General features: G+C 42.2%; 1 long non-coding RNA gene across 1 annotated transcript in view; it reads right to left on the bottom strand.

Moving 5' to 3' along the window:
- The window catches only part of LOC105417269 (uncharacterized), a 50,298-nt gene extending 36,886 nt beyond the window's left edge, over positions 1 to 13,412 (bottom strand). The window contains exon 1 of the long non-coding RNA XR_003890421.1: positions 13,196 to 13,412. This is a non-coding gene — a long non-coding RNA (uncharacterized lncRNA). The remainder of the gene's footprint in view (positions 1 to 13,195) is intronic.
- Between the last annotated feature and the right edge of the window lie 487 nt (positions 13,413 to 13,899).

The raw sequence follows: 13,899 nt of genomic DNA, 5'->3' as shown, positions 1-13,899 counted from the left end.
GAGAGAATGAGAGGAGGATAATGGGAAACAAGGTGGAAAAACCTGGGATAGTGCTCTAATGTATATGCCTGTGCAAGCAAGTTATGTTTAAGTCAACCGGGTAGAGTTGTGCAGCAGCTGTGCACGTGCAGCATTGATAGCCTTTGTTTCTCCTCAGAGAGTGCCAGTCATGAGGTCTGTGTGATGGACAGCTTGGTGGCTGGCACCGGTAGATGGAGAATACTCCAAGGCCATCCACTCCTCCGAGAAGCAATTATCTCTTAGCCTCAGCCCCACACCATGGGCCTGCATGAGAATGAGCCCAAGGCCATGCCTCAATGCCTGGCATCCTCTGTAGACCACATACACGTGGCACACGGAGTGACAGCGTGCAAAACATCCCTCACACATCCAGCAAACGGGACAAAGTCTGTCTATAGCAAAAGGGAACAAGCCTCCCATGTTATAGTTCCTTTCAACCGACCTGTTGGAATTTCTAAATGTCTGAAAACCAGCATGTCAGCACAGATTTAGAGCAGAAAGGCTTCCTCTGGGATACAAGTGAAGCCTCAGAAACTGACAGGTAAAGCCCCTCAGAGCAAGCAGGCTGACATCTGCGCAGCCTCGGGGCAGAATAAATGCAGAAATTAATTTTTCATGCGAGTTTACATGAATAAGGTTCTGCTCCCGTTGATTGTCACCTCACCGTAAGGGGGCAGCTTGTGAATCCCAATGACCCAGGTTACATGTACAAGAGGGGTCCAAACAGGAGTCTTTGTATTTCATTTAAAGGCCTCAGGCTGCAGGAGCCTCATTAGCGTCTGTATTCAAATATGATGGGCTGCAATAACTACTGAACAGCACATCAGCTAGCACTTTTCTTCAAAAATAAAAACAAAACACATTTACAGGTCTTTTACTAATCAAAAAAGCCTCGTTAGAATTCAGGTTTGGTGATCAATAGAAGATTTCTGCTCGAGCTGCATCACGTTTGGCATCTTTGGTATGAACAGCAGGCACATATGGCCCATAACAAAAGCAAATCTATAGTCAATATTAGCCTGTTTGTTTCCTCGCCTGTCCCGCCACTTAGATTTGCCGTTTTGTGCCTGCGCCAAAACAAACACTATATCTGGAGAAAGCTTCTCAACCAGCTGAAGACACATGTACTTCCAGCCAATTTCTCCCGAGATCAAACCGCAAACATTTTCACAGCTGCCCCTTTGAATCTTTGGAGGTGAAAGTGAACAGCTAAGTTTTTGGCACCAGAAGTTCTTCTAATCTAACACGGTCAAGGTCAAATCAAGCACATTCAAGTACGTCCACGTGGTGTCCAGATAAATCAAACATGTGTATAATAAATAGAATAATATAGATGAGGCCTCTTCTAAACTACATTTGAAAAATTCTCTGCTCGGAAACGTTTGTAATGACTTACTTTATTGTATTTACTCTAGAACAAGCACTGACAAGAGGGTAATGACTGTAGTGTTTCAAAGTAAAACACTTCTTTTAACAGCTGATCTTTGAATTGACTGAACAAACGTCTCGCCACGCATGTGTAAACAAAGCAAGTTTGAATGTTTGTCCTGGTAAACCACCAGAGAACAAACAGTTCCCTGCTTATACCAGTCCTTGACTCTGCTGATGAACTGATGGCCAGTGAACCTGTTCGGCTCCATCTCGACCAGGTTTTGCAGGGGCTGCTGTCTAAAACGGCGATTTTGTTTAGGCTGCCATGTGACTTTTAGGGAAATAAAGCAAACCCAGCTTGCAAAAAAAGCTAAAACAAAGTGGAGGGGAGGACGATGGGATGGTCCAACCTCTATCACAACATGTCTGAAATGAAACCAACAGCGAACGTAAACTTTACAAATCAGTAACAGAAAAGGGGTCCGTCCTTCTTGGTCAAAGGCCCGAATCAGAAATTCCCTTCCTTTTTCTCTGTGTGTGTCCACTCACTTTATAGTTGTGGCTGTGCAGTGTGTAGACATAGCTGCCAGACAGATGACACTGAGCACACAGATACACACACAGCAACTCCTGCTTCTCTGTGTGCTCTGCTAATATTTACACTACCAGCCTGAACACTGCCACTATTGAGTTAAACCTTTCAAAATAATGTTTGACTAGCATTAGAATAACAGTGAGGGAACACCGGCAGGGCAATAAGGCCGGTACCCCTCACACCAGGTCCCAGACAGGCCAGAGAAACACGGGCTACTGCAGCTATGCACTGTAGCAGCTCGTCTGATTGAAAATCAAGCAAAACTAATTCCTGTGAATTAGCAACTGAGCCATTCCTCAGTGTTTAGAACCTTTGATGGTCACTATTCATTCTCAGTAATATAATAACACAAGACTACATCCATGTCCAAAGGGTAAATATAAAGCTAACCCCTCACATCAGCACCCAGGCTTTAAATGAAAGCTGAGGTGATAAAAGTAGCCTGAAACCAGAAACAGCTGATGAACAGATTTAACTGTGTAAAGATGTGTATTTTTAATATGGATATTACCAGGCCAGGGTGGGGGAGGTGTGTTGTGGGGCTCAATATGGCCACAGAAAGAAGCATCTTTTGTGGTTAGCACTGCCACCTTCTGGTCAAGGACGACGGCCCTAACTCTATTGCTACGGCAGAAAACGTCAATTATGGATATAAAACACACAGGAATCATGTAATAAAACATGATAAGAGCGTATGACACCAGAGGGTATTCGTTTGATAATAGCAATGGAGCAAAAGTGAAATGTGAATGTTCGATATCTTGGGTTCCCCACATACTCAGACCAACCAACTAGTCCTTGTCTTAAACGCTGCAACGTTTGCTCAGAGTTGGAGTGACTGTTGTAGTCATTTTAGTCATGGCGTGATTACATATTTCGCTCTCTTTCTCTTCCAAGTATTATTCCTCAATGTTATTATCAACGAGTAACATTTGAAAGCATTTGCCTGTCAGCTGCCAGAATGAGGCGACGGTGTCCTTCCAGGAAACAATGTCAGCTTTGTCAAACGAAGCTTCCCCAAAGAAAACGTGTGCACAAAAGGAGATTAGTTGGGGTATTTTCTTGTAACTAGTGCGAGTTCGACTTAAAGGAAAGCGATTACATCTCCTTTGAAAAGCCCCTTGGACAGCCCTTGTGGCAGTCTGTGCGTAGTCCCACTCACACATGACTCAGTTCATCCGATATTTGATAACAGGAGATGAACATGAGTGGGAGGCCTGGACATTAGCGTCCTTCTGAGCGGGACAGAGAACATCAGCCGACAGGCCCGCCCGTGCACAAGGGAGGACATTAAAACTCAGGAAATAGAGTAGCAAGGTGGTTTTCTGCTTGGTTTTGGTTCCTGGCAACCCACGGGCGACTTCGCTAATGGAAGCTCTGAATGGTTAACCAGGCGAGCAATAAATGTCTGACAGCAGTCACATCAAGTGACATTATCCGCCCATCAGCAAACCCCTCAAACCACCTCTCTGCTGGATTCCCTCTCATTTAACTGGCCACAGTTTGCAGAGGAAGCCATACTGGTCTCAGACTGCCATGTTTGGTTCTTAGTCGGGACTCAGAACATCACAAAATCGCAGGTACCTTTACTTATTCAGCAGCATGAATGGAAACCCAGTAAACATTTCCCCATGTAGTACGATCCATTATAGCGGAATAGCGGATCATCGTGACCTATGTCTGCCTTCAGTACAGACTGATGATATAGTTTGGTACGGAATTGGATGCAAAAGGCAGCGCCAAATTATCTGTATACAGAGTAAATATGAATGCAGCTCTGACTCCTTTGGCTGTTGCTGCTGTTAAAATGACTCTGGAAATAGAATTTCAATAATATAACATCTATCTCTAGAAAAATAGTTCTGACGACATTATAACAGACATAACCAAAGCTGATAAACTCCAGCCAGCTGTGAATCACCACTCCCTTATGGGGTTGCATTGGTTCATATGCACTCAATTGTTTTAAAAAGCTGCTGTTAAGAAAAACAGTCACGTAAGAACACGGTCATGTCCACAATCCAAAATCCTCATATCAGCCAGAAGACTGATATTTGTCAATAAAATGGGTCATTTAAGCTGTTTGATCCTAAAAGAACCATAAATGATATGGACTAATGAGATTAAATATATCTTTGTGCAGTTGTGACTAATATTGTTGAGTTTAGAGCTGCATATAGACGAAGGACTGCATGAATTAATTAGTACCATAAAGAAGTGGATTAAGATGATTTGCATTAATCTTACAGTAGATCTAAAGATTGGGCTATGATTTGCAAATTATTTTCTAGTTGTGTATAAGCATAGCTCATAGATCTGCACTGGCTAACGAGCTGAAAGCTTAAAGGGAAATAAAACACTTAAATTGGAATAAATATTCATGCTCAATAGGTCTTGACGCATGTAGATGGATTCAGATTGGTCTCAACATTGTCATAAACAGACAGGCAGCCAGTAAAACGTCAGGCTGCGAGTCTTAGCAAACCCACACCACTGACAGCTGCAGAAACTGGAATCTGTGCCAAGAACACAAGGAAAACATCCAACCCACTTTGGCTGAGAGCGCTTATCCCTTAACAATGCCTTCCGATATTTTCTCTGGAAGAAAAAAAGAAAAACTCGGCTTTCATTGTGTTGGCAAGGACCTCCGTGTACAGGTTGGTGGTGACAAAAAAGCCGCTAAACAGTAATCACTAGCAAATGTATTTATTTTTTATAGCTAATGACTGCAACTGTTTCCTGCCAAGCCTGGAATCTGGGAACAGAGTCAAGGTGATTCCTCAAGGACAATTCATTTTACCATCTTGTTTCTTTCTTCTGAGAAAAACAACGGAGCAGAACACCTCTCTGAGCTGAACAGGGATCGCAGCTTACGCAGCTGAAGGATGTTGTGTTTCCTGTATTATTACTGGCTACCGTGGCAGGCCTTTCATTTCTTTTAATAGCAGAACATTTCAGAACAGCCTCCATTCCACTGGTGTTAGCGTGAAATTGGTCTATTATTTGGCAGACGGGGCTGTCAAAGCGCTGTCATCCAACATTATCGGCCCTTTAATTTGCATATTTCAACACTAGTTTTTATTTCATTTGCATTTGTAATTGTGAACAGACAGCACTAAGTTTTCCCTCCTTTAGCTGCTGGCCATGACAGCCCAGTTATGCTGAGACGCAGCACAATATCGGCGCTCTGGGCAGCAACGTGGGGCCAAACCACCGAGGCGATGTATTATTAAGAAAGTGGCCCCGCTAATTGAGTTTTAATGTCAGTGGCTGCTCCCCTACATGTGCTGGATTCAACACAGGGGAAAGATTAGATGTTGATAAATCACAGCTGGCCACTGGTGGCAGCTCCAAAGGTCACGAGTGGTGCTAGGAGTCCCGCCACAGCCTCCTCTTAGAGGAAGTTTGCGTGCTGATTCACAGCTGTGAACGTTTATCCGTTGAGTCAAAGTGTCATTAATGAGAAGATGCAGGAAATGTTGAGTTCTTTGTATTTGGGGAGGGGGAGAAAAAGGAGAAGTTCATTAAAGAACATGTAATTAACTGAAACAAATGAAAGGTGAAATTAGCCGTAATCCCTCTGTCAGGGAAAGAAGATGAACTGGCGCTACACCTGGGCTTAAAGTTGAGATTCAAATATGTATCGAGAATGAATAAACAATGGGAGAATTTGCATTTTAAGTACCGAGGCACTGTATGTCACAGCTTTGTGGAAATCATTAGTTACACTCTTCCCTGCAATTATTTTGCTCAGCACACACGCGGCCTATGATAGGAAGGCAGAGAGAACGGCTCTAGTCTTTATGAGAATCACTCACCCACAGCACCAGATAAAGCAGAGCAATAACTTATTTTCAAAAATCCCAACCGGCTAATTAACATTGTGAATTCAACCAGAAAGTCTGTATTCCGCTGATGAGTTTAATTGCAACGATGTGTGAGTCACAATTTAACGGTTCAAACGGAGAGCTGCTCGGCTCCCACCAACGACAATATTTCCTCACCTCAAAGACCGCGACAGATTGTTTCTTTTTACTGCTGTATAATCGAGTTAAGCTTCACCTGAGCCCATTTGATGATTTAATAGACTTTAACAAGTTTCCCTCCCAAGGTTAATTATAAAGTACCGAATTAAATTTGCTACTCTGCAAATGCTTATTTGAAAAGAGTGTCTTCAGTTTGGCTCAGGGGTCATGTGATTATCGGTCTGCTGCTACATTTGTGCTTAAGCTTTCTAATGAGTCTGGAGGGTGACCGACAATAACAACCTCAGCGAGGCTGCAAAGAGGTTGACGGACAGAAAACGGGCAGATTAACCAGGATTATAAAAACTGTTTACCAATGACAATGTGGGACGGCATTCGAACTTCACGTGGAAATCACACTTGTGATAGTGGCGTTGCTAATGCGTGGGCTGGGAGCGGCGCGTGGACCGTTCACTCTGCATGTTGATAATCCCATGTCACGCTCGGGTGGGCGGAAATAGACAACAGGACAGCCGCTCTTACAGACACCAGCACCCTGGAAACATGCTCTGGGATCTTTAGCTCCGTGTTTCTGTGTAGCACAAGTGCTGTTATCATAAACTCCCAACGGCTCCAGCAGCAGCAGCTCTCCTCCATAATCCAGGCTTCCTCCAGCGTATGTGAAACTTTCCCTGATTGGGCTTTAATGTGTGTAGTTAGGACGCAGCCTTTGAAGATGGCGGTTTGTTTAACTCCACAGATCCAAGGAACAAATGTGTGCGTTACCACTCACTGGCATGGAGGGTGCACCGATAAACTCTTCCTCTGCCGATTTGTCTTCCTCTTCTGGTGATCAGCACGATCGCGCAGAGGAGGCTCGAATCAAACACGTGCTGCAAGCAAATTGATTTTCATAATTATAGTAAGGACAAGTTACACTAAAACCTGAGAGTTCACCCAGAATATTTAATTACTTTACCAGTAAAACAAACAAAAGGCTGGTCGCAAAATAATGCTGCTGTGTCCTCCCCTGATCAGCTCAGAAGCATTAAATTATGACTATTTTCTCTCATCATCATCATCATCATTAAAGGAAACCTCTCAACCTGCAGTAAACGACCTGCAGTTACCCTCATCCTCCTCACGGCTGCCCTGACATTTATTAACAAATCTATTGATGATTACAATTAAGCAGAGTGACTGAGCTCATCCCTCAAGTTCCAGCGCCTGCCCCCGAAACCTTCAGCAGATTCTGTAAATGGAACAATTAAGATAATTGACACTGCAGACCCCATTAACAAAGCCTGCCTTCAGCTTTAAAGAGCTGCCATTAGATTAATTTTCATAATGGAGCAGCTCTTGTTCCTTCATTGTTCTTCATTTGCCCTTTTCCTTCCATTTGCCCGACATATCCTGTAAGTACAGTTTCATGCTTGACGTGCAGAAGAGTTTGTAGAACGGTGACCACGAGGGGATTTCTGAAAGTTTAAATTTGATATTAAAGTTTCCAGCCTTCTGACTACACCCACAACTATTTTAACCATTTCTTTGTGCCACTTAAATATTTGTAATGTAATCATTCAAAATATCAGGTTGGTCGTAATGACGGAGGCCATGAAAACATGAATAAAACATCAGGTGTGTCAGCTGGGCTCTGTTCACCACAGAGTGGGTGGCCTTGTGAACCACAACTTGATATCTAACCTGCACAGCCAGAACACCAAGCTCGGTCCAATCGTGATTTAATTAAGAAACAGTGCGGCTCATTATGCTGGAGAAGGAACATTGGTACATGTTTGTTTATAATAACCTCTGCCATGGCTCTGGGTGCATATATAAAGTGAAATAGTGGAATGGTGTGTAATCTAGAGCCAGACTACACAGAAAACCTACCAAGTGAAGCAATCAAAGAGGAAATAATGGCCCGTGTGAGGCAGCAGGAGGTCCTTATCTGCGTAATATGAACTGAGTGTTTATTTATGCTACTTTTAGCGGAACCGTGTCTGTCTTCTTAGTTCCAATAATATTCATTCATAGCGAGACGGAGGGACAGCGTAGAGTTACACCCTCCCCATAAGGTTTTGCATGTGGGGCCACCCAGAAAAGCAGCATGGTTGTCATGTAGATCTACACCTCTCATACTGCCTCCTCCCGGGGCCTGGCACACATCTCACGAGGATGGGGCAAGAGAACTGAAGCTTCTACTATTAAATGTTCCATTTCCTTCAGATGTTGTTTCACAGAAACCCGCGCTGCCTTCAGCGGACAGCCTGTGCCGGGATGATTCCATGATACGCATTCCTCGGCCGCTCACAACTCCCTCCAAGCAGGACAGGTTGCACCGCCAAAGGCAAGATTGTAAGGCATCCACTGACCTCCCCTCCCTTGAGAAGAAAGATTTTTCAGAAAGCCAGATAAGATAGAGGACCGCAGTAGCAAATTATAAAACATATTACTTGGCAGGAATAGCAGCAGTTTGTGAGGAAACATGAGCACACAGCTGCTTCAGGTTTGTCTCATTTTGGACCATCTGCTGTAAGAACCCTTCATGACGTCTGTAACAGAAGACAAAACAAATACCTTCTGAGTCAACATGACCCTGATCCCTCCTGCAGCAGCAAAACAAATAAACACGGGCTCAAGCTAGGCTGCCCTGCCGAATCCACTGAAGAATTTCAAATACTTTTGAGTTTTTGCATGAGGTCGTTGGTACAATCAAAGAGGTCAATTCTGCTTGGGAAAAGACAATATTAAGGAAATGTTTTCGGGGAAACTGATCATCTCTGAGAAGGGCTGGCGTCCTCCTACAGCTGCAGGTCATTTGTAGACACTTGCAGTGTTTGCAGACCATCATTCTGCATGGAGTTCACTCTTATTATGGATTGATCAGGAGGGCTCATATGCCACCAGACGGCCGCGCCGGTTTACTCTTCCCATGCCCACTTAAACCCAAATGATATCCAGGCAAACCCAGAAGTCCTGTGTGTTCCTGGCACGGAGGACTTAAGCACTAGGAAAATATCAACAGGTCTCATTTACATCAGAACAAAAACAAACTAAGAAGAATTGCTCAGGAGTTCCAAGGCTTCGTGCACCAGAAATCCTTCTCATGTGGCTTAAGGCAGCCTGCCAGCCAAATCTAATATGGATTTATATACAAAGAAAGTGCTTAGTTTAACATAATGAATATTTAATCATGCATGGACCCTGTAAAGCAATTTTGCAGAAATAATTGAAAGCAGACTTTGTCTGGAGGCTTGGAAAAAGGCAACAGCTAAACTGTTGACCCAAAGGAGACCAGAAATCTCATGCTGGATTGAATGTTTACACTGCTGGCATACACTCTGATAAATGAGGTTAGGAATCTGGGGTGGATTCAATGGGTGTTAAATCTGCCGATTCTGTCGGGGTGAGGGAACACACAGATGTCTGGCTGTGCACTTGTTGAGCAGCCCCCCGTCACATCCCTCTGTGTCCTTCTGATTCGCTCAGCGCTTTACACATTTTGCAAAAAAATGTTAATTTAGAGATCCAGAAGTTTGGAAAGACAATTGAAATTAAAAAAAGAAAACGACCTGCGTGCGCTCCGTCTTCCGTGCTGCTATTTAGCTTTAAAGTCTTCTAAAGTGTTCTAATCTCTGAAAAAAAAGTACTTCAACAAGAATGAAATCAAAGAGATCTTCAGAAATGCTAACCTTTCATACAGAAACAACATTAAACACTGTCAGACTCCCACACAGAAAAATACAGCAAACAGCTCAACTTGTGTTTCAAAAGTTGTGGTGCAACATAAATTGATTTGAGTGAAAGTATTCACTTATGCAAAATAAAGCAGGTTATCAGGTCTATTTGCCGATGCCCTGGCACCCTTAATAAATCAGCTTACTGTACACCCTAACGGCTTCATTCGACCCACAAATCTTTGCAATGCAATAACATGCACCAGTGAGCACAGATTAATTTAATAACTCTTTAATATTCTCTATGAAAAGAACAGGACCAGCAAGTCCGGAGCATATGGGTGGGTGGTGAAGGGTGCTATCTGTGGAATAGGATATTGCTGCAGCAACAGATTGAATATTACATAATGATGCCATTTATATTCCATTCAAAGTGCTAGCCTTCCAGACCTGGGAGCCTCGGCTGAGCTGGGGATTTGTCCGTGAAAGAGAGTAAGAGGGAGAGGTGGGATTTGGGGTATAAACACAACGAGGATATTGGAAAGTGAAAGGAGTGTGCAACAAAGCAAAGCCTCTACTGTTACACTTCATTAGAATAGAGCTGAACCAAACGTAAAACACATGCAAAGACTAAGACCGGCATCGCGCAGCTAAAGCATATATTAAATATTATAGTACTCCTGTAGTTATGTCATCATCAGTATAATTATACTGGCAGAATAAGTCTATTTTATCACATTAAAAACTGTTTACTGGGCGTGTATCTTGATTATTTCACATCTTAATGTCCGACCATAATAATTAGACAGGCCTATTAAAATGACACATCTTCATTAGATTAAAGCAGTGAACACATAAGATGGCAAAATGGTGCACGGGTCGGAGGTGGGGAGAAATACAGAGCACGCAGGCACTGTAATGAGAATTTGTTCCATTTGGCTGTTGCCTGCAGCAAAAGTCTCCCATCTGTTTCTTATTGGAAAGAGAGTCAACAGTTGGAGAAGAATGAAACAGGAAGCGAAAGAAAGAACGAGCTGCAGCGACACCTTCTGGTAGAAGTTGGTAATGTAGGCAACAGATGGATGGGGGAGGAGGGGGAGGAACCGATAGACATTTAAAATAAGCATGATGTTGTAACATGCATTTATCTTTTATTACATGTTAAACCAAGGTCAAGGATATTTTAGAATGCCAGGGTCCGTAAACAACAATAGGACAACAACAATAAACACACTCGGCTCTGTCTTTCCTCCCAAAACAACGTGGCAGTTGGTTGAGAGTGACAAAAGAATTGCTTGCACATCAAGCAACGGCTATTTGTGCAGGAAGATTAAACACCAAGGTCAACGTTAGTCTGTAAAAGCACTCGACAAAGAATGGCAGTACAGCTGTTATTAATGTGTGTGCTTAAACTGTGTACACACACTTGTGTTTAGTGTGTGTGTGTATTATGGGGTGTGAGAAGCTTTTAGCAGGACACACAGACTGCGTGAGTAAACAGTGGTGCTGGCTCATGGAGGATGTTACAGCTTTAGGGAGCACACAAGCCCAGCATCTAACTTTTAGACTCCAGAAACAATATATCACGGGACCATTCACAGGCCATAAAGTCTTATTTACTGTCACAACAGTAAACAACCACAAATAAGTCTGAGAAATGACAGTATTTCACAGAACCTCACACAGAAGCAGCCATTATTTTGTTGCAGTCACTGGATGTAGTCAAACTGTGTTCGTTCCATTTGAAGCTCTATTATAGACAATAAAAATCGACTAACCCTGGTTTTAAAGGGACATAACTCAGTCTACAACACCAAAGCGGATTTGATGAATCGTTTACCATCATGTTCTTGTTATATAATGTTCCTAAACAATAAATTCACAGCCAACTCACCATTCTTCTCACTTATTTAATACAAGATCCCTACAGCTAATCACAATCTCCCCTGAGAGCAGCAGCATTGTCTGAATTATTAAATTATTTCCACAACTTTGTGGATATCCACACAATAGGCCCAGACAGACCTTGGAAATAAAGTGAAGGGAAAAAAAAAGAAAAAGCAGCAAAGCCAATATATTTTCCAAGCAATCTTGTTTACTCTGAGCAATCTCACACAAACAGTTTCCATTGTTGACTAAAGGAACCACAAAGGTGGAAATGAATGGACAGGTTGAGACAGAAATTTGATGCTTAAGTCTAACTATTTTAATATTATCCCAATAATTTCAGTGATGAAAAACAGCCTTTTTTAAAATAAACACATAATGAGAACTAACACTAAACACTGGCTTCCTCTATAGACCTTCATCTGAACAAAGGGAAAGATCCTTGGACACGTTTGTGTCATTCTTCCTTTGAATTCATTCTTTGTTTGTACCGTCCCAATTGTTTCTGTGAAAAAAAGACCGAAAGTACAAACCACAATGGTTCAAAAGTGAGCTCACACTCACGATGAATTTGCTTTGGCCATTGAAGCACATGTCGCAGATTTGCTGCAGATTTGTTGGCTGCACCTCCAAGATGTGCATCTCCCAAAGATGCTCTATAGGGATGAGATGTGGTGACTATGGAGGCCTCTGGAGTACAGTAACTCATTGCATGTTCCAGAACCCAGATGATATGAGATTTGGGCCATGGTGAATTGTCCTAGTGGCTGTAGCCATCAGATGATGATCCACTGTGGTCATAAATACCATTACACTAACAACTGCCCCACGTTCAAAGGAATATACATCACCTTTCTTCTCCATATTGAACATCCATTGGAACTGTAACAATTTGTCGTGACAACGTCCACATGCTTAACAGCATGCAATTGTCGCTATGTGATTGGTTGAATAGTGGTGGGTATAGTCACATTTGTGCTTCCAAAGAATTGAATCGTCTCATTAATTGGTTTATATGAGGACGGCCTCGTTTCTCATCTTGCGTTATTATAAATGTCTGAAATAGTCCACAATGCTTTTGATATCACCACCTGTCTTCCAGGAATTAAAAAAATGTGAGCCTCCTTAGTTAGAAATCAGTTTTCAAAGGATTTCACACAGTGCTGGGACCAAGTCAAAACCACACAGCAACTAGAATCAAGTTTCACAAGAAATCTGGTCAAAATTAACAGAGATTTGGGAAATGTTGCGCAATCGCAGCAACAGTCCAGCAGGTCATTCGACTCAGTGGGTGAGGAATGTATAAACCAGGCCTGGCACAGTTTAGCAACTCTAACTAAATAAAAGTCGTGGCTATTGCATAAAAAAATACACACGAGACAAATCAATTACTAAACATGAAGGTAAACCAGTAGCTTTTTAATCTTCCATTTATTTGCATTTCTGTTTTGCTTCGTGTTCATTTGTCTCCAACTTTCCGGATTTTCGCCTCAACAAAGGTGCTCACCTGAAAGTATCATATTATTTACATGTAAACACTGCAAAATGTTGATGTTTCGGCTTCACAAAGCGCGACGTTAGCAAATGAGTTCACAACACTTGGAATTAGAAGATGTTTTTTATCGCGATCGCAACTGTGTCAGTTAAAGCGATTAACTTCCCATTAAAACGCTTACCTTTCGTTGGCGAAATTGTCGCTCACTGTCTTTAAATCATAATTAAACAAAAACAAAGATTAAGTTAATTGATTTTACTATCACAGGTGCGCGTGGAGACGATTGGGACTGATCCATTTCGGATGCCGTAGGGGGGTTTCCAGAATGGTTCGGTCTAGTTTTTACAACGTTAATCCACTTAGTGATAACTTTCAAATTGATTAATGTCCTGCTGTCATATCATAGAAAAGTATTAACGTTAAAATATATTCACCTCTGCGTGGCCTTGTTTAATCCAAATACAAGCACAGCCTCAAGTTCTTGATTTTCCATTGTTACCCTTTGTCACGATGTGTTTGTCAAAACAAAGGTCAAATATCCATTAACGTGTATCCAAGTTTATGCCTCGCAGGATAGAAACGTACCATAGAATTTAAAATGTCAATCATCATGTTTAGTTATGCCAATACATTTAATACCATCAGAGAACATCAATAGATGTCATCTCTTGCCAAGCTACCCTATGAAACTCTTCTGCATTGTCATATGCAGCAGTTTGGATTTAGTTTTTATATAGTTGTGAAAGCCTCTCTTCACAGTTAAACTACATGCTGCAATTGTTTCTTCTGCATAGGTTTTCCCTTTTACTTCTGTCCATTTGTCATGCCCCAGGGGCCGACAGCTTTTGAAACTATACTAACAATGTTTATTTCAAAAAGCACAGG

This window comes from Takifugu rubripes, chromosome 13, assembly GCF_901000725.2.
Source record: "Takifugu rubripes chromosome 13, fTakRub1.2, whole genome shotgun sequence".
Classification (NCBI taxonomy): domain Eukaryota; kingdom Metazoa; phylum Chordata; class Actinopteri; order Tetraodontiformes; family Tetraodontidae; genus Takifugu; species Takifugu rubripes.
Note: the sequence above shows the minus strand (reverse complement) of the source record. Positions and strands in the feature narration are given on the sequence as shown.